Source organism: Caretta caretta, chromosome 8 (assembly GCF_965140235.1).
Source record: "Caretta caretta isolate rCarCar2 chromosome 8, rCarCar1.hap1, whole genome shotgun sequence".
Classification (NCBI taxonomy): Eukaryota; Metazoa; Chordata; order Testudines; family Cheloniidae; genus Caretta; species Caretta caretta.
Genome location: NC_134213.1, coordinates 101,664,996 through 101,688,688, shown reverse-complemented (window position 1 = coordinate 101,688,688; position 23,693 = coordinate 101,664,996). Strand labels below are relative to the sequence as shown.

General features: G+C 46.4%; 1 protein-coding gene across 4 annotated transcripts in view; it reads left to right on the top strand.

Moving 5' to 3' along the window:
* The window catches only part of SLC5A9 (solute carrier family 5 member 9), a 111,071-nt gene that overhangs the window by 8,784 nt on the left and 78,594 nt on the right, over nt 1-23,693 (top strand). For all 4 annotated transcript variants that reach the window (XM_048860482.2, XM_048860481.2, XM_048860483.2 and 1 more), the window contains exon 3: nt 15,019-15,114. The gene's annotated coding sequence lies outside the window, so the exon portion shown is untranslated. The remainder of the gene's footprint in view (nt 1-15,018; nt 15,115-23,693) is intronic.

The window sequence follows — 23,693 nt, the reverse complement described above, 5'->3', positions numbered from 1 at the left end:
TTTGTGTGCGGAGAGGCCCAGAAGGCCTACTTTGATCTGCCCACCGAGGACGCTGCTGACTATTTCAGGCTGAGGGCAGAGATCCTAGCATGATCAGGGATGACGGCAGTGGTACGGGCCCAGAGGTTCCAGGAGTGGAAATACAGGGAGAATAAACCTCTGAGGTCCCAACTATTCTACCTTATACACCTCACTCGGAAGTGGCTGTGGCCCGAGGCATGCAGCCCAGATGAGATTTTGGAGACTTTGGTAATGGACCATTACGTGCGGGGACTGCCACCAGATCTCCGCAAATGGGTATGCCAGAATGATCCGTCCACCTATGACGAAATGATCACATTGGTGGAAAGACAGATGACAGCCAGGGAATTGACCCAACTCCCCAAGGAAGGCCTCTCACGAAGCAAACACTCAACCCTGACCCTGGAGGTCGGGCGGCCAAATTCCCAGGGAGTCCTAGGTGGAAGAAGAGGGGGACTGAAAACCAGCCGGGAACCCAGAAGGAAGGAAAAGGCCTGAGTGGGGGGGGACCCTGGGACTAAACCCCCTAACCCACGTGATAGGGGAGTGACTAGAAGTAATTATAAGTGTTACGGGTGCGGGGAGTTGGGGCACATAGCGACCCAGTTCCCCAATGTTGTAGAGCCCATGCAGACCTGGGAGATGGGGCAGACCCACGCAGCCTACTCAAAACTGTAGGGGTTGCCGTCACCCCACATAAATATACAAGGCAAGTAAAGTTGAATGGGGTAGAAGCCATGGCACTCAGACTCCGGGAGTGCTATCACCTTAATTTTGGTAAATTAGTGAAGCGCAGCTAGTTAATGCAGGCTAAGTGTACGGGGGTAACCTGTGTCCATGGGGCTGTTAGTTACTACCCCATCATACCAGTCAAAATTGAAATTCAGGGAAATGTCACTGGGGTGAAAGCAGGGGTAGTCCCAAATCTCCCATACCCCATGCATAGGTAGAGATTTCCCCGGGTTTGGAAACTTGCTCCCACCAGGGGAATTGGAGGGAGTGGAGCTCCCCGAACTTCAGGAGGCTCCCGTGGCAGAATGTCACCACCCATTTTTTGCAGAAATGTCCCAGGAGCTATTCCCTGTCCCGGGGAAAGGCAGGAAGACCAAAAGAGAAAAAATCCAAATCCTGATACAAGGACAGAGGGCCGCCTGTGTAGGAAGACGTACACGGGCAACCGAAGGGGAGGGACCCGAGACGGAGGAGGAGTCAGAGACCACTTCCAACCCCAACCTTAGGAATCTCCTATACCGGATTGTGCAAATGCAGGAGCAAGAGGTACACCAGCTCCTAGTACCCCGGAAACACCAGAAGGCAATATTAAGCCTCACTCACAGTCACCTTTTTGGAGGGCACCTGGGAATGGAGAAAACCCAGGCACAAATCTTTCGCAAGTTCTTCTGGTTGGGGGTACATGAAGACGTCCGGCGGTACTGTGCCTCTTGCCCTGAATGTCAACTGCACAGCCCTCGTCCACATCTAAGACCTCCTCTGGTACCCCTGCCGATCATCGAAATTCCGTTCGAGTGGATTGCCATGGATCTTGTGGGGCCGCCAGAGAAAATGACCCGAGGCCACCAGTATGTGCTTGTCATCCTAGACTATGCAACTAGGTACCCAGAAGCTGTCCCCTTATGAAACACAGCTTCCAAGACCATTGCCAAAGAATTAGTGGCAATCTTTGCCCAGGTAGGGCCACTAAAAAAATCTGCACAGACCAGGAAATGCCATTCATGTCCAAGTTGATGAAGGACCTGTGTTCCCTGCTCCATGTCCAGACCCTTTGGACCTCGGTTTACCATCCACAAACTGATGGTCTGGTGGAAAGATTTAACCGGACCTTCAAGGCCATGATAAGAAAGGTGGTAAGCAAGGATGGGAAAGATTGGGACAACCTACTACCGTACCTGTTTGCCATCCGTGAGGTCCCCCAAGCTTCCACTGGATTCTCCCCCTTTGAGCTGTTGTATGGACGCAACCCTTGAGGCGTCCTGGACATAACCAAGGAAATTTGGGAGGAGGAACCCAGGGAGGGGAAGAACGTAATAGATCATGTGCTACGGATGAGGGACCGGATAGCCTGGGTCACTTCCATAGTGAGGGAGCACCTAGAGAAGGCCCAAGAGGCCCAGAGAACCTACTACAACCGTCAAGCCAAGGTTCGTCAGTTTCAACCCGGTGACCGAGTAATGGCACTGGTACCCGCGGCCAAAAGTAAGCTGTTGGCCCAGTGGCAAGGGCCCTACGAAATAGTCAAACCCATAGGGGAAGTAAATTACAAGGTGCGACAACTGGGACGTTGAAAACTAGAGCAGATATACCATGTCAACCTTCTGAAACCCTGGCATGCGCAAGAGGCATGCACAGTGGTTCGAGAAGAGCTGCACCCAGGGAACAAAAATCCTGAACAGGTGAGGGTGTCTCCTGATCTAACTACAGCCCAGAAGAAAGAGATAACTGCGATGATCGCCCAATATCAAGACGAATTCTCAACAAAGCCAGGTCGCACAACCGGGACATATCACCACATCATCACGAACCCTGGAGCCAGAGTAACTATGAGGCCCTACCTGGTGCCAGCAGCCAAAAGGGAAGAAATAAAAGCGGAAGTCAGGAAAATGCTGGAGATGGGGATCTTTGAAGAATCCCACAGTCAGTGGTCCAGCCCAATAGTGTTGGTGCCCTAAACTGATGGCATCACAAGATTCTGCAACGACTTCCGTCGACTAAACGAGATATCCCAGTTTGATACCTACCCTATACCCCACATAGATGAATTAGTGGACCATCTGGGGAATGCCTGGTACTTGACAACCCTACACTTGACAAAGGGATACTGCCGAAGATGCAAAGGAAAAGACAGCGTTTTTTACACCAGAGGGTCTCTTCCAATATACGGTCCTCCCTTTTGGACTACATGGGGCCCCAGCTACCTTTCAGCATCTCATGGACAAGTTATTACGCCCCCATGCCAGTTATGCTGCGGCCTACTTGGATGACGTGGTGATTCATATCCCAGACTGGAAGACCCACTTGGAAAAAGTGGGGGCGGTCCTGGATACCTTCAGGAGAGCTGGCCTTATGGTGAACCCTGTTAAGTGCACCGTAGGGTTCAAATATCTTGGCTACGTGGTAGGAAAAGGTCTGGTAAAACCCCAACTGAATAAGTTAGAGGCCATCCAAAATTGGCCACGGCCGAGTCGTAAGAAGCAGGTCCAAACATTCCTAGGGGTGGTGGGGTATTACCGGCGTTTCATCCTTCATTCTGCCACAAGGGCAAGTCCCCTAATGGACATAGTGAAGGCCCATGGTCCTGATCCAGTCAAATGGTCTGATGCAGCAGAGAGGGCATTCGTAACCCTGCAGTAACCCTGGATTGATAGCCCCGGATTTCACCAAGGAATTCATCCTACAGACAGATGCATCCGAGGTGGAGTTAGGGGCCGTCCTGTCACAGATGGTTGGGGAAGAGGAACACCCAATTCTCTACCTCAGTAGGAAACTCCTTCCACGGGAACAAAAATACGCAGTGGGGGCGGGGGGGGGGGGGGAGAAAACCTGGATTTGTGCTGGAAATGGCCCAACTTGATTATCATACACATTGTAAGGTGAGTGATCACTTTAGATAAGCTATTACCAGCAGGAGAGTGGGGTGGGAGAAGGTATTTTTTCATGCTTTGTGTGTATATAAAAAGATCTTCTACACTTTCCACAGTATGGATCCGATGAAGTGAGCTGTAGCTCACGAAAGCTTATGCTCAAATAAATTGGTTAGTCTCTAAGGTGCCACAAGTACTCCTTTTCTTTTGCGAATACAGACTAACACGGCTGTTACTCTGAAACCTGTCATAGGTGACCACAGACCCAAACCCTTGGATCTGAGAACAATGAAAAAGCATTCAGTTTTCTTACAAGAAGACTTTTAATAGAAGTAAAGAAATCACCTCTGTAAAATCAGGATGGTAGATACCTTACAGGGTAATTAGATTCAAAACATAGAGAATCCCTCTAGGCAAAACCTTAAGTTACAAAAAAGACACACAGACAGGAATAGTTATTCTATTCAGCACAGTTCTTTTCTCAGCCATTTAAAGAAATCATAATCTAACACATACCTAGCTAGATTACTTACTAAAGTTCTAAGACTTCATTCCTGGTTTATCCCCGGCAAAAGCAGCATACAGACAGACACAGACCCCTTGTTTCTCTCCCTCCTCCCAGCTTTTGAAAGTATCTTGTCTCCTCATTGGTCATTTTGGTCAGGTGCCAGCGAGGTTATCTTTAGCTTCTTATCCCTTTACAGGTGAGAGGATTTTTCCTCTGGCCAGGAGGGATTTTAAAGGGGTTTACCCTTCCCTTTATATTTATGACAGAGCCCTAAGGTAAGGGTGAAGAAGGGAGAAGCAGGAGAGCTGTGGAGAAGTGGCCCAGGGAAATGTAGCAACTCTGGTAGTGAAAGATTGGCTGCCAACAGCTACTACCATTAGGGTCCCTGGGCCGGAAACCCCAACCCGCCACTACAGAAACACCTCCTGGGAGGGGAAAACAGGCCCCTTTCAGGACAGGAGGCTAAACTGTTTCGGTATAAGGCCGCAGGAGCAACAGAGACTGTGGGAATTCTCTCACCAACCTCCTTGCTGGCTCATGATGAAAAGGGGTCGGTAGACTGTATCCCTGGCCCTAGAGAGAGAAGGGCTATGTGGAGGGTTCTGTGAGCCTCTGAAGCTAGCTTAAACTGCCTGTAAGCGCTGGACCATCGGGGACAAGGTTGGAGCTCTGCCACATAGACCACGATTAAATCACCTCTTACCCATCTCTTTGTTATACAGACGCTCCCTGACTTACGCAATCGTTCCATTCCAGAATGCCTTGCGTAACTCGAATTTTGTATAAGTCGGAAACGTATACCCGACCGTTACGCAAAAAAAAAAAACACCCAAAACCCTCCTATTTCTAGCTTACGGGACTTTTTCTGTAAATGTGGATTTGCGTAAGTCGGGTCTTGCATAACCCGCGGAGCGGAGCGTCTGTATTAAATAGACTGAGGTTCTTTAGTGTCTCACTATAAGACAGGTTTTCTAATCCTGAATCCTTCTTCTGGCTCTTTTCTATTGGCCAACTTTCTTTTTAAAGTGTGGGCACAGTACTTCAGCAGTGGCATCACAAATGCAGTATATACTGGTAACAGCACTTCACTAATTCCGCTTGATATTCCCCTGCTTATGCACCCGATGATTGCTTTTGCCCTTCATATCCATTTTGCAGGTGGAGAACTGAGGCCCAGAGAGATTAAGTAACTTGCACATGACCACACAGGAAGCTCATGGCAGTAGCAGAAACAGAACCAAGGCCATGACTCTGATGCCTTAACTATGAGATCATTCTTCCTTTCAAATATGTAAATACTAAAATTGCCAAGGAGGCTGAGCTCCTTGGCAATTTACCATGAGAAGATCAAAGCCACTGGTTCATGTAGGCCAGTGTCCTGCCTCCAGAAGCAATCTGCAGCTACAAATGAAGGTGAAACAATTTGCTCCTGACCAGTTGTTGAAATGTTCCATCAGGGAAGAGAAACATTTCCCAACTCTGCTGTTCCCTCTTTTTGCCGCCAGCCCTGCTGCTCCTCCATCATTGTGAATGTCACTTTCATTCCAACAAAGGCAAATAAGGGCCTGCTCTGTTTTCTTTCTTTATGTTTTATGAAGTGCGTTGGACATGCTCTGGACCCACATTTTTCAGCCGCCACCTTTGGAAACCAAACGAGCTCAGTATTAAACTAAAATAAAAAAAAATGCACTCATAAATTATAATCCATTTAATGAACCAAAATATGGCCAGTAGTTGGGAAGACGCTGCCTCAGTGGATTGGTGGTGGCGACAAGTCTGACAGGCAGGACAAGAGGTGAGTGATGCCCGTGGAGACCAGGGTTCCTTGAAAGTTTAATGACTGGAGTAAAGTCAAACAAGGGGCTGGAGAGGCTTGAGTTATGGTGTCACAAATACTTGCTAACCTAAGGTGGAAAAGTAGGGTGAAGATCTGGCTTAATTTCCCCAACCCTGTAGTTGTCCCCAGCTTTCTATTTCTGTGCCCAGTGAGAAGCCATGACATCTGGCCTCCCCCATCAGTCTGAAGTAGCTCTTCCTCTACCCTGCTGTCTTTTAGCACAGCTGCTAGTGCCACGCTCTGGTTAGTGTGTGTGATGATGAGCCCCCGTCTGTGCCTGATCCACCAAGGAGGTACGTCTGTTCCAGCCCCTGCCTACAGCGGATCAGTCTAGAGCAGTGGTGGACAACCTGCGGCCCGTCAAGCTAATCCGCTGGTGGTCTGCGAGACAGTTTGTTTACATTGACCGTCCACAGGCACGGCCGCCCGCAGCTCCCAGTGGCTGCGGTTCGCTGTTCCCGGCCAAGGGGAGCTGCAGGAAGCAGCGGCCAGCACATCCCTCTGGTCCATACCGCTTCCCGCGGCTCCCGTTGGCCGGGAATGGTGAACCAGGGCTACTGGGACGGTCATTGTAAACAAACTGTCTTGCAGCCCGCCAGTAGATTACCCTGATGGGCTGCATGTGGCCTGCAGGTTGCCCACTACTGATCTAGAGACTCATGCTTTTAGCTCTCAAGGTCCCCAGTTCAATCCCCAGCATCACCAAGATGGCAGTCATCAAAATTAATGCGCAGGATTTCCAGAACCAGCTCACTCCATTGGTCCCTCAAGTATTCTGCCTCAGTCAGTGAGCCATAATCCATGCCTCCCAGGAAGGAAAATAAAACCCTATAAATGAACGTGGACAATTGTGCAAGGCTTTATGTGAGTAGCAGGGGCAGCAGGTTTGTATAATTTTTGGTGGTACCCAGAACGGGTCCAAGTCCCGCGCCCCCCCACACCTCCCTTGTAAGCCGATATATATATTTTTAAAATAACGTAAAAATGTGAGGGCTCTGGGGTGAGGCTGGGGATGAGGGTTTGGGGTGTGGGAGGGGCATGGGCAGAAGGTTGGGGTGAGGGGAGACGGCTGCGGGGTGGGGCCGGGGATGAGGGGTTTGGGATGTAGGCTGGCTGCTCCCAGCTGGGACCAGAGAGGAGGACTCCCCCCAGCCCTCCCCACACCGGCAGCAGCAAGCTCCAAGGGAGAGACCCCCCTCTGTCCCCCTGCACCACACTCACCTCGCATCACTGCATGTCCTCCTAGGGCCCCTCTCATGTCCAGGAAGCCCCCTCGCCTCCCCTGTGGAGGGTGTGGGGGCTGCCATCACATGTGCAGCTCCTTCCCTGCTGCTGCCCCTCACTGTAGCCTCACTGCGGGTGGGGGATGGGGCTGCCCCTTGCCCAGCATGGGGCAGGAGTGGTGACTGCTGGCGGGGAGCCCCCCTGTGCTGGTGGAGGGTCCCGCCGGAAAAGGGAAGGGTCCGCCCGAGGCGGAAGGGCAGGGGCAGCCTGCCCTGGCCCCAGTGATTGTGGGTGGCTAGGACACTGTGGTGGAAGTTGATGCCGGGAGCTGGCATAGCGGAGCATGGAGCTGCAGGGGGCAGCTGCCCACTGCCCAGGGCATGCAGGGACGCTGCGGGGAGGCACGCGGGGGCGGCAGGCAGAGCCGGGGGAGCAACCCGGCCCCGGACATTGGTGGAGCCGGGCCCCTGGGCCCTGAATAATTCTGGAGCATGGGCACCATGGACCCATATAACTCGCCGCCCAGGTGAGTAGGGGGAATTTCTCCTGACTTATTTGTTCAGCTGACCCATGGAAGCAGGAGAGTTGATAAATGAATGGACCTACATGGTAGCTATTGCAAAGATCTTAGTATCAAGCATATTAATCCATGGTCCACGTGAGGGGACTCCCATGGACATTAGTGGAAACTGAATGCAGAGATCCTGGGCAAAATTTCATCCTTAGGGCGGGGCTACACTGAAGTTAGGTCGACTTATCTAAGTCTTTCAGGCCTGTGAAAAATGTTACACCCCGTGTGATACAGTGAAGCCAACCTAAGCCCTGGTGTAGACACCACTAGGTCAACAGACAAAGTCTTCCGTCAACCTAATTACCACCTCTAGAAGCGGTGGATTTACTACAGTGATGGGAAAACCTCTTCTGTCGCTGTAGTAAGTGTCTATGCTATCACGCTGCAGCTGGAGTGTTTCTAGTGTAGATGTACCCTTAGTTGTTGGCTTTTTGGTGTGTGTGTGGCGGGAGGGTTTAAGCCTCTGTGCTATAAATGCATGTTGTGTGTGATCCTCCAGCCTGCCCTGTATGCCTAATGCTTCTGCAGCCAGCATTTAGACCCCCAAGGGTTTCAAGAGCCTGTGGAGGGGAGGTTGAATAATGCACCTGTGTTTCACATCCAAAAGTGTGAGCTGGAAAGGAGCCAAGCCACAAGTCAAATTAATTTGATAGTCCCGTTTCTGCTTCTGGTTTAAGCAGCCGTTGCTCTGTCCCATGGCACATAGTCTAACAAGGATACAGAGGATATACTGCCTGGGACACCCCGATGTAGCCGTTTGCAGGTCTATTTGGGCAGAGGAGCGTGAAAAGTGGCCGTTCTGGCCTACATGTGCCCTGCCTTGTGGAAAAATGAGGGAGAGATTGCCTCTTCCGTGAAACGGATCCCTCCAGTGATCTGCCGGGCTGAGCAAGAGCAATGAACACTTTGGCCGTACTCCTCCCTGGTGTCAGCCTGTTGGCTTCAGTGGGGACGAATGGGGGCCTTGATAGTCACAGAAACATGCCGCCACCAGCTTGCGTATGTCAGCCTGGCCGTGTTAGATTGCAAATAAACTAAAAAAAAACAGGAGTATTTGTGGCACCTTAGAGACAAACAAATTTATTAGAGCATAAGCTTTCGTGGGCTACAGCTCACTTCATCAGATGCATAGAATGGAACATATAGTAAGAAGATAGATAGATAGATAGATATACAGAGAAGGTGGAAATTGTCATACAAGCTGTAAGATGCTAATTAAGACGAGCTATTATCAGCAGGAGAAAAAACAAAACTTTTGTCGTGAAAATCACGATGGCCCATTTAGACAGTTGACAAGAAGGTGTGAGGATACTTAACATAGGGAAATATATTCAATATGTGTAATGACCCAGCCACTATTAATAATTCACTTGTATCAGTAAAATCAACAGGGCAGCAGAGTCAAGGGAACAGAAAGAGGGCTTGAAACTCAGGCTCAGTCCGGAGCCTTAGCTCTGCCTCTTGTAAATGGATGCCCAAGCGAGCCTTGTTATTAGGAATTAGTCATGCTTAGCGTGAGGCAGAGTCCCCTGGCAGGATGGTGTAGTGGACGGATCACTGGACTGGGCCTCAAATCTGTGTTCACTTCACTGCTCATCCACAGACTTCCTGTGTGACCTTGGTCTCAGTGCCCCCATTGATAAAACAGGGGTGACGTCTTCCTATTGCAATGGGGTGCTGTGAGGATAAAACTCATCTGTGTTTGTGAGTTCCTGAGATACTACAAAAAGAAAAGGAGGACTTGTGGCACCTTAGAGACTAACCAATTTATTTGAGCATGAGCTTTCGTGAGCTACAGCTCACTTCATCAGATGCATACCGTGATGAATGAGGGTGAAAGAAGCACCTAGATAGACAGCCCTGGCCTGCTGCATGCACTCACGGGCTAGGGGAGACCTTGCTATGCATGTGCCTTGTTAAAATATTGTCAGCATCTCCCTGCTCAGCCCTGATTGGAATTTCCTGCTAACCGGTGTCGTTTATTGACAGGGCCAGCAGCTGTCACTAGATGTATATCTAACTCTTCCTTACTCCATCAGTTGTAGAAACCGTTGGAGGTGACCGTTATAGAGACAAGCAGATTGTTCAAAGTTGGTCTCAAGTTTTTAGGGCATGGGATTTCATTGCCCTTTGACCTCCCCAGTTCAACATGCAACGTGGATGCTAGGGAAAACCCAGCCACGCACAAAGGAACGAGGCTGGTTATTTATGTGCGTGATAAATTTGCTGGCTGCTCACGGTGTTTGCAGCCTCAGTGATGCTCCGCGAAGGGAGGGGTATTTCCCTTTGCCGGCCTGTTTGGAAAGTGAATAAAGAGACGCAAACTGCAGCAGTTACCAGATTGCTTCAGCAGACAGAGAGTCCCAGACGAGCCGTTCTGAAGGGGAAGGGAGCTTGCACTCATATGAACAAACAGCCAAGGTTGTTCCCACAGTTGGGGAGAGAGATGAAAAAGACAGACTTTTCCCCAGCCTGCTGTCCGCCCTCCCTCCCTCATCATAACAGCCTGAACCTGAACTGCCATGCATCTGAACCGACTAGGGCGTTTACAATGCGAGGAGGCAAAATGCTGCCCTGCATTTTATAGGCAGCCTTTAAGTAATTGCCTTAGTGCCCTCCTACATATTGGCCCACGGGAGTCATTAATGGTACAGGAAGCCCTGAGGAAGCAGGGAAACACCACCTAGGAAGGCACTGAGGTCATAATTTGTACAGAGCTTTTTCACATTCTTTCCCACCTGCCACAGATCAAAGGCCCCAGGGGCAAATTGACTATTTTTTTTTTCCTTTTGCGTTTTACTGCCATATGCCAAAGGCTGCATGGCTCCAGTGAAAACTGAAGCTCTATTAATAATTCACTGGTATCAGTAAAATCAACAGGGCAGCAGAGTCAAGGGAACAGAAAGAGGGCTTGAAAGACAGGCAAAGAAAGCATGAAGGGGTCAGCAGCATTGTCAGTGCCTATGATTTCATAGCAGCTCGCAAGATACTTCATGTTTCACGTTAAGCCCCAGGTCCTGGAGACAAATGATTAAAGGGGAATCTGAGCTCTTGTTTTAAAAAAAAAAGTGTTTCTAGCCCTGATGGTTGCAGAGGAGAGCTTGAAACTGTGTCCGGAGTGCCACCTAAAGGCAAAACCAAGAAGGCAAAGAAAAAGAACCCGAAATACATTTTTTCCAAAAGAAATCTCATGCTTTTTAAGCCACTCTCCTGATGTTTCAGGGCCTGACTCATGATTTAGTAATGTTCGGGGTTGGCAGCATTGGCACAGTGTCCAGTTGATTTAGATACAGACCGGGGATTTTCACATTGCTGTGAAAATAGGTCTTGATTTTACTCCGAAATACTAAGGGAAAGTGTTGTTGGACTTGAATGTGGCAGCAGGGTGGTAATGTAGGAGAAGGAAGAAGTGAAACTGACTCGAAACAAATGAGAAACTGACCAATCCAGTCTCACTCTCCATGGTCAGTGTAAGATAAACAGTAAAACAACAGAGTCAGGGAAAAGTAAATTATTAGAATTTGATCATTCTATCTGTGTATGTGTGTGTGTGTGTTATTCGTAACAGATACTGTAGGGACATTATCTATAATAATACCTAGCTGTTGTCTAGCACCGTCCATGAATGGATCTGAAAGCACTTTACAATGAGGTCAGATCCTCAGCTGGTGCAGACTGGCATAACTCTGTTGACTTCAGTGAACCTACACTGATTTGCAGCAGCTGAGGATCTGGGCCCCGAGTTTTCTCTCTCTAGTGCTCCTTTACATTAGATGGCAAATGCTTAAAACATTCATTACACAAGGTCAGCTGTGCTAGCTTTACGTTTTTATCCAGAAGTGAGCTGTTGCTCATGAAAGCTTATGCTCAAATAAACTTGTTAGTTTCTAAGGTGCCACAAGTACTCCTGTTCTTTTTGCGGATACAGACTAACACGGCTGCTACTCTGAAACTCCCTAAAGAGTAGTTTAGGATTGTTGTCAAATACAGTACTTTCACTGAGAGAAGGAAAGGCAGAGAGAAAAGGAAGTTATGGTTTTCTAGATTTCTGAAAAATTAATATTAGGCATTAACTTAATCGATGCAAGGTTTGCTAGCTCTACCTACTGGCTAGAAGGTGAACTACACTACCCTGACTCCCAGAGGTCATTAAAGCATGAATTACAAACCTGTTTCACAAGAAAGTGTTTTAAGCGTAATAGAAGAAACCTAAAGTAAATCTCCATCCAACCATTTTCTAGCTGCAAAACTACGTCCACAGAAGCAGACCTTATGTCCAGAACTGTGGAAACTAACAACATCTTGCTATATATTAGCTCACCTTGTCAGCAACCAAATGACATGAAATATTAGCCACAAGACTGATTCTACTGTGGAAGTTTTGTCTATGTAAAGATTAAGGATTCAGAGCACAATAAACTCCATTACTAGATCATGAGAATCTTATTCAGACACGCGGAAAAGGAGCATAAATCCACTGGCTTTGAGGAAGTTGTTGGTCACTGAATTTTGATGTTCTGATAGAGAAAAGCGATTACAATGTATAAAGAAGTTTGTTTTAGGTTTACCTAGTTAATTTTCATTTGGATCATAAGCAGGGGTAAAGAGTATGGATCTTTACATTGTAGTTCCACAGCCAACTCAGGGCTCCTTCTTGCTCTCCCCGGCTTCTGGCAGCACATCCAAGCTCCCTCAGCCAGCCACACACCACCCTCACTCCTTCAGCTCTAGCAAGGAACTGAACTTATTCTGGCCCTGCAGCTCGTCTTCTATTGACCTGGTGGACCCTGATTGGCTGCTTCCCATACAGCTGCTCTAGGCAGTTTGGAGGACCTCTCTACTGCCCTTTTCTGGGGTGGGGTATGGCAGGGCCACAAGGCCTTCAGAAGGGGACTTCAGGGCCTAGTCCACCCTGTCATACCAGTTCACTCTCCCAAAGTTATTTTGACTCTGCAGAGCAAACAGCACTGAAAAGTAGTAAAAATGTATTCTGTCACTATGTTAAGTAGATGACACTGAACACACACAAGGGGCAGCTCTCTGGAGTAACCAGAGGCCATTTTCACACAGTCACTTTTCAACCACACTTGAAGGTAGTGGTTTTTCAAAAGCACTCAGTATTCGCCTAACTCTGTTCCCAGTGAAATCAACGTTGCAGAGTTGGCCAATCCTGAGTGCTTTTGTCAGGGGGTAGCAGTGTTAGTCTGTATCCACAAAAACAACAAGGAATCTGGTGGCATCTTAAAGACTAACAGATTTATTTGGTCATAAGCTTTTGGGGATAAAAACTCCACTTTTTAGTCTTTAAGGTGCCACCAGACTCCTCGTTGTTTCTGAGTGCTTTTGAAAATCCCACACCAAATATTCAGGAGGTATTGCGTTGTCATATTGATTCCCCAACCACCGAATTGGATGGATTTTCATTCCCTTTTTCTGTGAACAATTTGATCCTGCCATTTTGCTCATCCAAAATGAATTGGGGTCGCAAATCTGAGCATTAGCCCCTCTGAGCACATGGTTTGCACCAGTCATTGGGCACCTAGACATGCAAATCCCTAGCTTTGAGTTCATGGTTCATATTCTCTGTGGAAATAGGATTGAAGTTTGTAGATATGCAGTCCCAGGAATCACTTCCTATGCAAATCAACCACCAACAGCAAGTGATCAGAGCAAAGCGAGTGAAAATCACCTGTATAAAGAGGGTCAGAGAAGGCCTTTACACCCACTATTCTGAGGGCTTTGACATGACTAAAACAATACATAGGCCTTGTGTCAGCCTTCTGAAGAGGGGTGAATTTTACCCTGAAATCCTATTGTTGAAAGAAATCCCTCTGGGGGTTTGTAAGAAAAAAAATTGATGCTGGGCTTTGTAGCTATGCAGTGGAGATGCTGTGATGTCTTAAGAAAAGAGGTCACTTCTTTAATATATATGCAAGTCCTACAGTGATGGATGGGATGTCATATACACTCAACTGGGCAGGTAGATGGAATTGACTCAGTAGGTCATTGGCACCTCTCAAGAATGCTTAAGGACCATGTTGATAGGAAGTGAAAATCCCTTCTGAAAGCAACTTCCTACAAACACTCAGGCCTGGTCTGCACTAGGAAATTTGGTCGGTACAGCTACGTCATGCACGGGTGTGAAAAAAACACCCCCTCACCCGCCCTGAGCGACAGAGCTGAAGCGACCTTATCCCCCATGTGCGTGGCATTAGGTCGATGGGAGAATTCTCCCGTCAACCTGGCTACTGCCTCTCCAGGAGGTGGATTCCCTATGCCTGCAGGAGAAGACCTCCCATCAGTGTAGGTAGTGTCTTCTCTTAAGTCGTGGTGCTGCTGCAGCATTTTAAGCGTAGACAAGTCCTGAGTGGTTTCACAATTACCTAAGGCAGGAATAACAATAATAATAAATATTTATATTGTAGTAGCCCCTAAAGGCTCCCCCTGAGACCAGGATCTCATTGTGCTAGGCACTGAACAAACACATACTAAGGGACAGTCCCCGCTCTGAAGAGCTTACAAGTTAAGGAAACAAGACAGACAAAGGATGGGGAAAAGGAAGGCTCTTAGCATGGGATTCTAGACAGAGTATCTACACTCTGAGGGTGTGTCTAAGGACTCCCCAGCCGGAGCAATCCCCGAGCTCTGTTCAAACTCCGGAGACTTAAAATACCTGGGGACCCAACAGTCTCTTTGCAGAAGTCTAGTAAGCCACTAGAAAGGGGAACCTGACCCAGTGTGACACTCCAGATGGGGAACTGAGGCACAGAGAGATTATATGACTTGCCCAAGGTCACGCTGGAACTCTGTAAAGCACCAGGAACACAACCCAGATCTCCTGAGTCCTATTCTAGCGTCTTAACCACAAGACCATTCTTCCTCTCTAACCTCATTAATTGCATCCGGCTGCAACTTCACGCATGCTACATTAGCTTGCAGCAATTTATCAATGAATGGCGCTGTCATTACCGTTCCCATTGTGGGTGGACAAGGCTGGGACACCCCCACCCCATGCTAAACCAGAGACATTATTCGTAGGATTGCCCATTTGTGCATCCTGTTTACCCAGCAGGAAGGCATTATGCAAATGAGCCTCAAAAACCAACCCGCTTTTACATTTGCTAATGGAAAACAACTCTCTCTAAACTGTATATCCAAAACATATCCCCCCACACACATACACACTGCAGGCTTTAAATATATATATGTGTGTGTGTGTATTTATTTTATTTTCATCTGTGTTATATTTCTCCAACAGATTGGTGCCGAATGTGGAGGGAAAGGATGAAGCCACCGGAATGTACTCTAAATTAATAATGAATGTGACAGAATCCAGAGCACCCATTTTAATCAAGTTAGTATGTTTTCCATTTTCTCCCAATGTGTTTTACATTTTTGCTGCATTTGGAAGGGAGCTTTAGATATTGCAACAACATAATGTTAAATGTAAAAAATGACAATTCCAACATAGGTTGCTTTAAATAATTTATACCTTTCATAGTCTAATGGGCTGTGTAATGTACACATGGCTATGTTACAGACGTCACAAATAAATACAGAGTATTTATGCGTGATGGATGGGATTTTAAAAATTCCCGCCTGCTGCCTGGCAAACTACTCAGCCAGCTTTCCTACATGCACAGGGACCGAACTACATTGCGGGGAGCAAGTGATCACTTCTTTCTGTTGTTCCTGACATTGCACAGGGTACATGTGCAGTGGCTGAGCCGTCGTGAAGTTGCACAGTGGTACTGAAGAGTCTTGAAGATGCCTATGCTCCATCTTCTCTGCTTTTCCCAGGAGAAAACCTTTCTCCCGCTCATTTCCTTTTCTTCCTTCTCTGAGATAAAATGCCACCCTATCTCCCCTTTGCAAGCACTCGAATAGTGGAGTGGACACAGGACTATGCGCCAGGAGACTTGGGTTCTAAGCGCCCTGCTGCTGTTAACCTGCAGTGTGATATTGACTGAGACACTTTGTCTCTTTGGTTCTATTCCTGTCCTTTGTCCTGTCTATTTAGGTTGAAAGCTCTTCAGGGTAGCTTCTCTCTCTCACTAGATGTCTTTGTAGAGTACCGAGGGCAACAGAGCCCTGATCTCAGGGGCCTTCAGGGGCTACTGTAGTACAAATAATTAGTACTAATGCCTCTGCCTATCTCTCCCTTCTCCCCCGTCACAGGCATTGCTGGCCATGAATGACTAACACTAGGTGTATGAAACAATATGTATTCTGTCTTCTCAGTTTGGTGAATATTGAGAATCAATATCCATTGTCTTCTCCTTGGTCATTAATTTATCTCCCTGGTCAATAAATCTTGATACACACCTCAAGAGAAGTCAATATTTGCTTTTTCTCTTCTATCGCTGTTTACCACAAATACCACCATTATCATATCTCATGTCAGCTGTATCTGAATGCACCATATTCCTTTCTACAAGGCTTCACACCATGGTATATTTCTGTATTTTTATCCAGGTGGAACATTATTTAATAGATTTTCAAGGTCACTCAGTCTTCTTCACCATTCTGTAATGTCTATTTCCCGTACTTAAGGTGATATCTTCCCTGGTTTTTAAAAGCACAGATCTCAGAAGCTGGGACAGGACAAGAGGGAAGGGATCACTTAAAATTCCCAGTTCTGTTCATTCCCTCTGAAGCATCATGCACCGGCCACTGTCAGAGACAGGATATTGGATTAGGTGGACCAATGGTCTGACCCGATATGGCTGTTTTATGTTCTTCTGTTAATAGGTAATGACATGAGTCCTTTCATAGCAGCAGTGCTTTGTGTGTATGTCAGCAGCTGGCTAACCTGGTTAGACTTGTCTAATCATTGGCAATAGGTATATTGATGATGTCTCCTATTATATGGATTTTTGTGTCAGTGGGTAGGTCAAAGTTCAAGGTTACCTTGATTCTCAGGATCACAGAGTAATTATGTCAATAGATGGTGCTGGGAGAAAGGACAGAGGTGAAATAAAAAGATGCTGAAAAATGTGTGTGCCCTGTGGAATTAAAGAATCAAATATCAATTGACTTTTATTATCTTTATGCAATTTTTGCAAGGATGCTTACATGTCATGGTGATGTACATGTTTTACATGCATAGATAGGAAGGATACTTAGTAACCAAGTAAAGCTGGTTCAATGGTTTGTTGCAAAAGGTTCAGAAAAGGGCAACAAAAATGATTAGGGGTATGGAATGGCTGCCGTATGAGGAGAAATTAGTAAGACTGGGACTTTTCAGCTTGGAAAAGAGGACAAAGCAGGGATATGATAGCGGTCTATAAAATCATAACTGATATGGAGAAAGTAAGTAAGGAAATATTATTTACTACGTCTCATAACATAAGTACTAAAGGCCACCAAATGAAATTAATAGGCAGCAGGTTTAAAACAAACAAAAGGAAGTATTTTTTCACACAATGCACAGTCAACCTGTGGAACTCCTTGCTAAAGGATGTTGTGAAGGCAAAGACTATAACAGTGTTCAAAAAAGAACTAGATAAATTCTTGGAGGATAGGTCCATCAATGGCTATTAGCCAGGATGGGCAGCGATGGTGTCCCTAGCCTCTGTTTGCCAGAAGCTGGGAATGGTTGATGGTTGATGGTTAATGGTTGATGGTTAACTGTTCTGTTCATTCCCTCTAGGGCACCTGGCATTGGCCACTGTCGGAAGACAGGATTCTGGGCTAGATGGATCTTTGGTCTGCCCCACTATGGTTGTTCTTATGTTCTTATGTTGTGAACAGTATGTATTATTTGTATTGTAGTAGCCTAGAGAGCCAAACTGAGATTGGATCCTATTTTGCTCAACACTGTTCATACACATACATAGCCAAAGATAGTCTGTGCCCCCAAGAACATACAAGCTAAACAGACAAAGGGTGGGAGGTCAGAGAGACACATCTAGTGTTGCCACCACAAGTCTAAGTTAATGCGTTTTATTTTGTTGTTCACAAATAGTTTGCAAATTTCTGTATATGTAGTTACTGATAGCTCTTGTCTAGGTAGTTTGAACAAACAATTTTTGGTCTATTGGGTTGTTTGCCATCGGTTCACATTCTTTAATCTTGGTGTGTGATTGGTCTTTTAAGCCATGTGGTATTGTTTTTTCTGCTGCTTGATTGGATAACTGAAACTTTCTAACTGTGTGATAACAAAGAGTGAATAATGAGTACCAAATAACTAATTATGCCCTTTTGGTACAAATTATCACTGCAATAAAATTTGTGATTCACGGGCCATCAGCAGATGCTTGTAGTTAACAAATATGATTATTATCTATTCGACATTGGTGAGGCCTCATCTGCAGTACTGTGTCCAGTTTTGGGCCCCACACTACAAGAAGGATGTGGAAAAATTGGAAAGTGTCCAGCAGAGGGCAACAAAAATTATTAGGTGACTGGAACACATGACTTACGAGGAGAGGCTGAAGGAACTGGGATTGTTTAGTCTGCAGAAGAGAAGAGTGAGGGGGGATTTGATAGCTGCTTTCAACTACCTGAAAGGGGGTTCCAAAGAGGATGGATCTAGACTGTTCTCAGTGGTAGCAGCTGACAGAACGAGGAGTAATGGTCTCAAGTTGCAGTGGGGGAGGTTTAGATTGGATATTAGGAAAAATTTTTTCACTAGGAGGGTGGTGAAGCACTGGAATGCATTACCTAGGGAGGTGGTGGAATCTCCTTCCTTTGAGGTTTTTAAGGTCAGGCTTGAGAAAGCCCTGACTCGGATGATTTAGTTGGGGATTGGTCCTGCTTTGAGCAGGGGGTTGGACCTCCTGAGGTCCCTTCCAACCCTGATATTCTATGATTCCACCACTAACAGTGAACCCCCACTCAATACTTTTATGCATGAAAATATTTCCAAATCAAGAATTTACGATGAAATACTGTGAGGCAATACTCACATTCACACAAGCAGTCACAAGGAAGCTGCTGGGTTCCACAAGAGGCGTCTGGGAATATGTCAATTGAGTATGTGCCAATAGATGGCACTCACTGTGCAGCTTTGCTCATAGGCCTTGTAGGACCAATACAAATGGTGGTGGTTCTGCCCTGCAAATGGCTTCCTCTGTGCAGCTCTTAAAAGATAGGACAACTCCAGTAAGTACGTTCTAGGGATCCCCAATCGGCCACTGTTCAGGGAGAGTTATGTGAAGTAGGAATCAGATCTCCTTTTATGCTGTTGCGGATCTGGTATCTGTCTTTGTTACATTAAAACCCTGGACTAATGTTGTTTAAAAGACACACACCAACTCTGTCCTCACAAAAACACCCCTGCCCCCCCCCCCCCCCAGCAAGATCTGGACAGTGCCAAATTACCCCTGGGTGTGTTAAATACTGTTGCAAAAATGTAGCCGCCCTTTGTGACTTGCAAGGTTTTTGCCGGGAAGTTTATTTCTTTTCTTTTTACTTTAAATCAATCATTCACCCACCAGAAACATCAGCCTTCAAAGCAGAAGGCAGTTACCCAGGCAAGCTGCCACTGTATCCACCCGGCCACCACGCTGATTGTGCTGATTATATACACTTTTTGGTTACATTAGCACCTGACTATGATTTATGAGGGCGGGCAGGGAGACGGTGACTGACTGACCTGCTTTCATGAAAGCAGCCTGTTTGCTGAGAAAGGGCTTCCGGCATAAATCATTTTAGACATGCTTTTACACTAGGACTAAATAAACACTCACTTAGCCCTGTACCTGTTAATATGTTAACAAGTAATGTCCTCAAACAGCCACATTATTTGATTACATCCGAGGTCAGGGATTTGTGCTGAGGCTTTCCATGCCTCCCAGAGTCTCAGGAGCCCAAAGTGATCAGCCCAGTTGAATTCAGGGAAAGAGAGAGAGTTTATCACACTGTATTATCAATCCAGCATACAGAAGAACTATAGATTTATGATCTCATAGTTAAAATACTCTAGAGTAACACATACACACACACACTCCTCTGATATATACAATGTACAGTCGTAGAGGCCCCAGCCTCGATCAGGGCCCACAGTGCTAGGTGCTGTACAAACACAGTGAGAGACGGTCACTATCTCAAAGAGCTTAAAGTCCAAATGAGTAAGATGGACAAAAAGTGGGAGAGGAAAAACAGAAGAAGTCACTTGTTCAAGGTCAGTGGCAGAGCCAGGGACAGAACCCAGATCTCGTGACTTACTGTCCTGTGTTCTAACCACTAGACTGCACTGTCCCTCCTCAATTAGGTATGCTCAATACTGTATTCAAAGAAATGTCTAGATTGCAAAGTTAAACCCTCAAAAGTTAAGAAATGCCAGCATTAGGGTAGCCAGTGTGCACTTTACTAGTCCTTCTTGTGTGTATGCCACCCACTCGCTGAGAATAACCGAAGCTGTATGAGCGTGGCACCTCCCCATCAGCCATATCCTCTTGCCAACCCAACACGACACCCATGTCTGGGACTGGGACAGGAGTGGTTTTAGAAGCCAATTACACCTCCTGCTGTGTTGATAAGGGGCAGCGTCCATCCCAACAAGGGGCAAGATGCTAAATCCCTTGTTCACTGTTACAACCTTAAACAGTTAATTGTGGCCCAGGGTTTTATGTGAAGTTCTTGCTGGTGACATCCTTTGTAACACCCACCATTAAAATCATTTTAACTTCTTGTTACAGATGGGGAGGGGGGGCGGGAATAGTTAAAGCATTTAAAATATAACGTATGACGTGAAGTTCTTTTTTCTGAAGTTTCTCTTATTCTTTTTCACCAGAAAGGTACACAGTCTTTTACAGAGGAAACCCTCATTTGTCTTTTAGATGCTATTAAAGATTATATTAACTAGGGTTTTTTGGCAAGGTGTGTGGAGAGAAAGGTAGTTTGAATGGTCTGGATCTGGCCACGTTGAAGTCTGATTCCGTTTCCCTGAAGACAAAGCAAGACAAACACAAAAAAGGAGAAAGAAGAATGGCACAGCGGGAAAATGGCACCCGTAGGAGGGGCTGCCAGCACGGACATGGGGCTCGTGTCCTCGGTGGTGGTCAGGATTTAGCCAAAGCCAGTACAGATGGTGATGTCATCTACTCCTCTTTCCCGGGCCCAGTCTGACTAAAATGCTTTACAGGATGAAGATGGGGACCCAAAAGATGGATGGGGAGGCAGTCCATGTGCCCCTCCCCCACATTCCTTTCAGTGGCCAAGACGGGGTAGCAACCTCACCCCATTACCATGAACCAATCCAAACACATTTTGGTGATTTCAACTGTAAATCTTTCCTCCATGTCTGGAATCGACTCATTGCTACGCCAATCTGGCACTTTATCCTTTAGCACAGTTCTTTTGACTTAAACAATCGAATTTATACCAGTCGAGCTGTCTCCAAGTTCTGCTGACTTTTATAAACAACTTTACGTAACAAGCTAAATTGGGCTTTTGGTACCTTGGTCAACTTCGGGTGCAGGCCTCTGCTGAACGCACCCTTACACCAGGTTCAGATCTCCTGTTGAGAGGGAATTCTCAACCAAGGAGGTGTGATCAGATTGTCCACAGACCACAAGAGAGAATTTGTCCCTCATTCTTTGTGTGTGTTACTTTATATTAACAATGAACCTGAGCCAAAGCCCAGCTCTGAATGCTCTCCTAGACTTTGGGAAAGTCTAGCTGTCATGGATCTGACCTACCTCTCCATTATATATGACACAAGTGCCTTTTGCCATCCTTTCATGGATATGTAGGGCTGGATTTTCTCTCATGTGGGCAGGCGTAAATCAGGAGTAACTCCAGTAAAGTCAGTTGACTAACACTGGGGTACGATTGGTGTGAGACAAGAATCAGACTCATAAAACCAGGAAATTGCCCTTTTCCTGAAGCTATCCACAGTTAGTCCATGCCAAAGGCTTTGGTCATTCATTTCCTAACCTTTGAACAGTGCCACATTGCACAGTGCCATACCAGTATTCCTCACAACAGGCCCAGCAGATCAAATTTAACAGCTGAAGGCCCCAGTTCAAGCCGGCATACTTATTCGGGAGAGGATTTAAGCACACACAAGCCTTATTGAAGACAATGGGGCATACGCACACGCTTACAGTTAAGCACCTGCTTAAGTGCTTTGCTGAACCAGGGCCAAAATGCAGAATAGCTTACGTCAGGAGAATTCTGTACCTGTGTCTATTTTCCTTTCCCTTCCCTCCTAAAAATAAAGATTAAAGGCGAGCACTGAACAGAGACTATTTTTCTTTTTATTAGATATATAATTTTTACCCCTTATTCATCACAGCTGCCCCAGGAATGAGTCTGTCCTAGCCATGATGTAATCTGTAATTAACTAGACTCCTTTTGTCAATCCTGCATCATCAAAGCACATATTTATGGAGTGTGAAGTCTAATATTTACAGTGTTAAATACTTGAACAATATTTAAATTGGTTTCATCACTTACTATATTTAGTTGGAACAATATTGTCTGGTTAATAGCAATGAAAACTATGCCGTTCTTTTGGTTTTTACATTTGTAAGTGTGTATTAGGTAACTGGAAAATATGGTCATTATATTTGTCTAACATTTCTACAAGTTGGTAACATGGCATTTCATTACTGGTATTAACTCATGAATTACCCAGACGTGAAGGATTTGAGAAGTTTCCAGGTTCAACAACCAAACAAGAACAGAGTGCAGTGGGATGTCTGGAAGGAAGGCATTTTAAATATATTCATATATAAGTGTGAAGAGATCTTTCTCCTACATTGCTGGCTTTATACAAAGTTGATTCAAAAATATTAATAGCAAAAAATGATTAATTTATGTTCTAATCGCAGCCAGGATTGGGATAAGCCCAATGAAGAAATGGTAGCTCTACTTTGAGTCTTTGTCCATGTGAATCCCACATATGGTGGACATGCACCTGAGATAGGAGTCTCTGTCCATTGGGGCTGGACCTAGGCATGTTCTTGGCCATCCCACCTGAGGGTGTATAGGACAGAGCAGCTCCAGGCCCCTTTATGCCTTCAGATGGGGATGTGGGGGGGCATAAAGACATGCAGGATGTGTCAGGAATGAGGACTTGCAGCTGTGGCTGCCCAGTCTCCGGTCAGCCTATGAGCACAGCTGAACCACAGCCAGGCCACCTGATTGACCACTCTGCCTGATTAGCCTAGGATGTCAGCAAGCCAGTTCTTAAGCCCAACAGCACCAAGTGATCTCTGGCTGCTCAATGCACATGGCCACAGCTGTGATCTCTCCCATGTCGGCGCCGCTCCTAGCCTTGCTCCAGCCCTGATCTTGCCTCATTCCCAACCTTGCTTCTGTTCTGCCCAGTCACTTCACTCCTGCTTCCCTACCGGCATCCTGACTCCGGCTCCAACCCCTTGGCTTTGGTTACTGGCTTCCTTACTCTGACTGTGACTCCAGCTCCATCCACGGGGCCTGACCACACACATCATGGTTCATGGCTGCATGCAGGCATGGCCCCAACAAATACTGGTTGAGATTCGAGGTACATGTGGCTCATGAGTTGGATTCACACAGGCAAAACAAGAATCACCGGCAGGAGCTGTTCTTTAATGGTGAGCATTTCTGAAAAAGAAAGTTAAATCTCTGTCATCCGAATTAATTCTTCAAAAAGACAGTGGAAATCATAATAGTTTGGTGCCAGTTAAGAATTAACTTCCTAACTGCTACATCCAATATCTTCATCAGATGACCAGTGCATTGTGCTGGCTGCATTTGTGGTTTTTAATTTATTGCCTGCCAAAATATGCATTGGGTTATCTGGCAGCATCCAGGGCTGTCTAGTAGCACAGTAATGAATGTGGTGGAAAGGCAGTCGTTTGAGTTGGAATTCTTCTGGTGATGGTTAGTGGCTGGTCCCTGTCTCACTATCATTGCTTTTCACGTAGGGCTTTATAACTGGGCAGTCTGCCCATGTAAGGGCAGGGCAGCCTGGGGCTAGCCCTGTTCTGAGGCAGA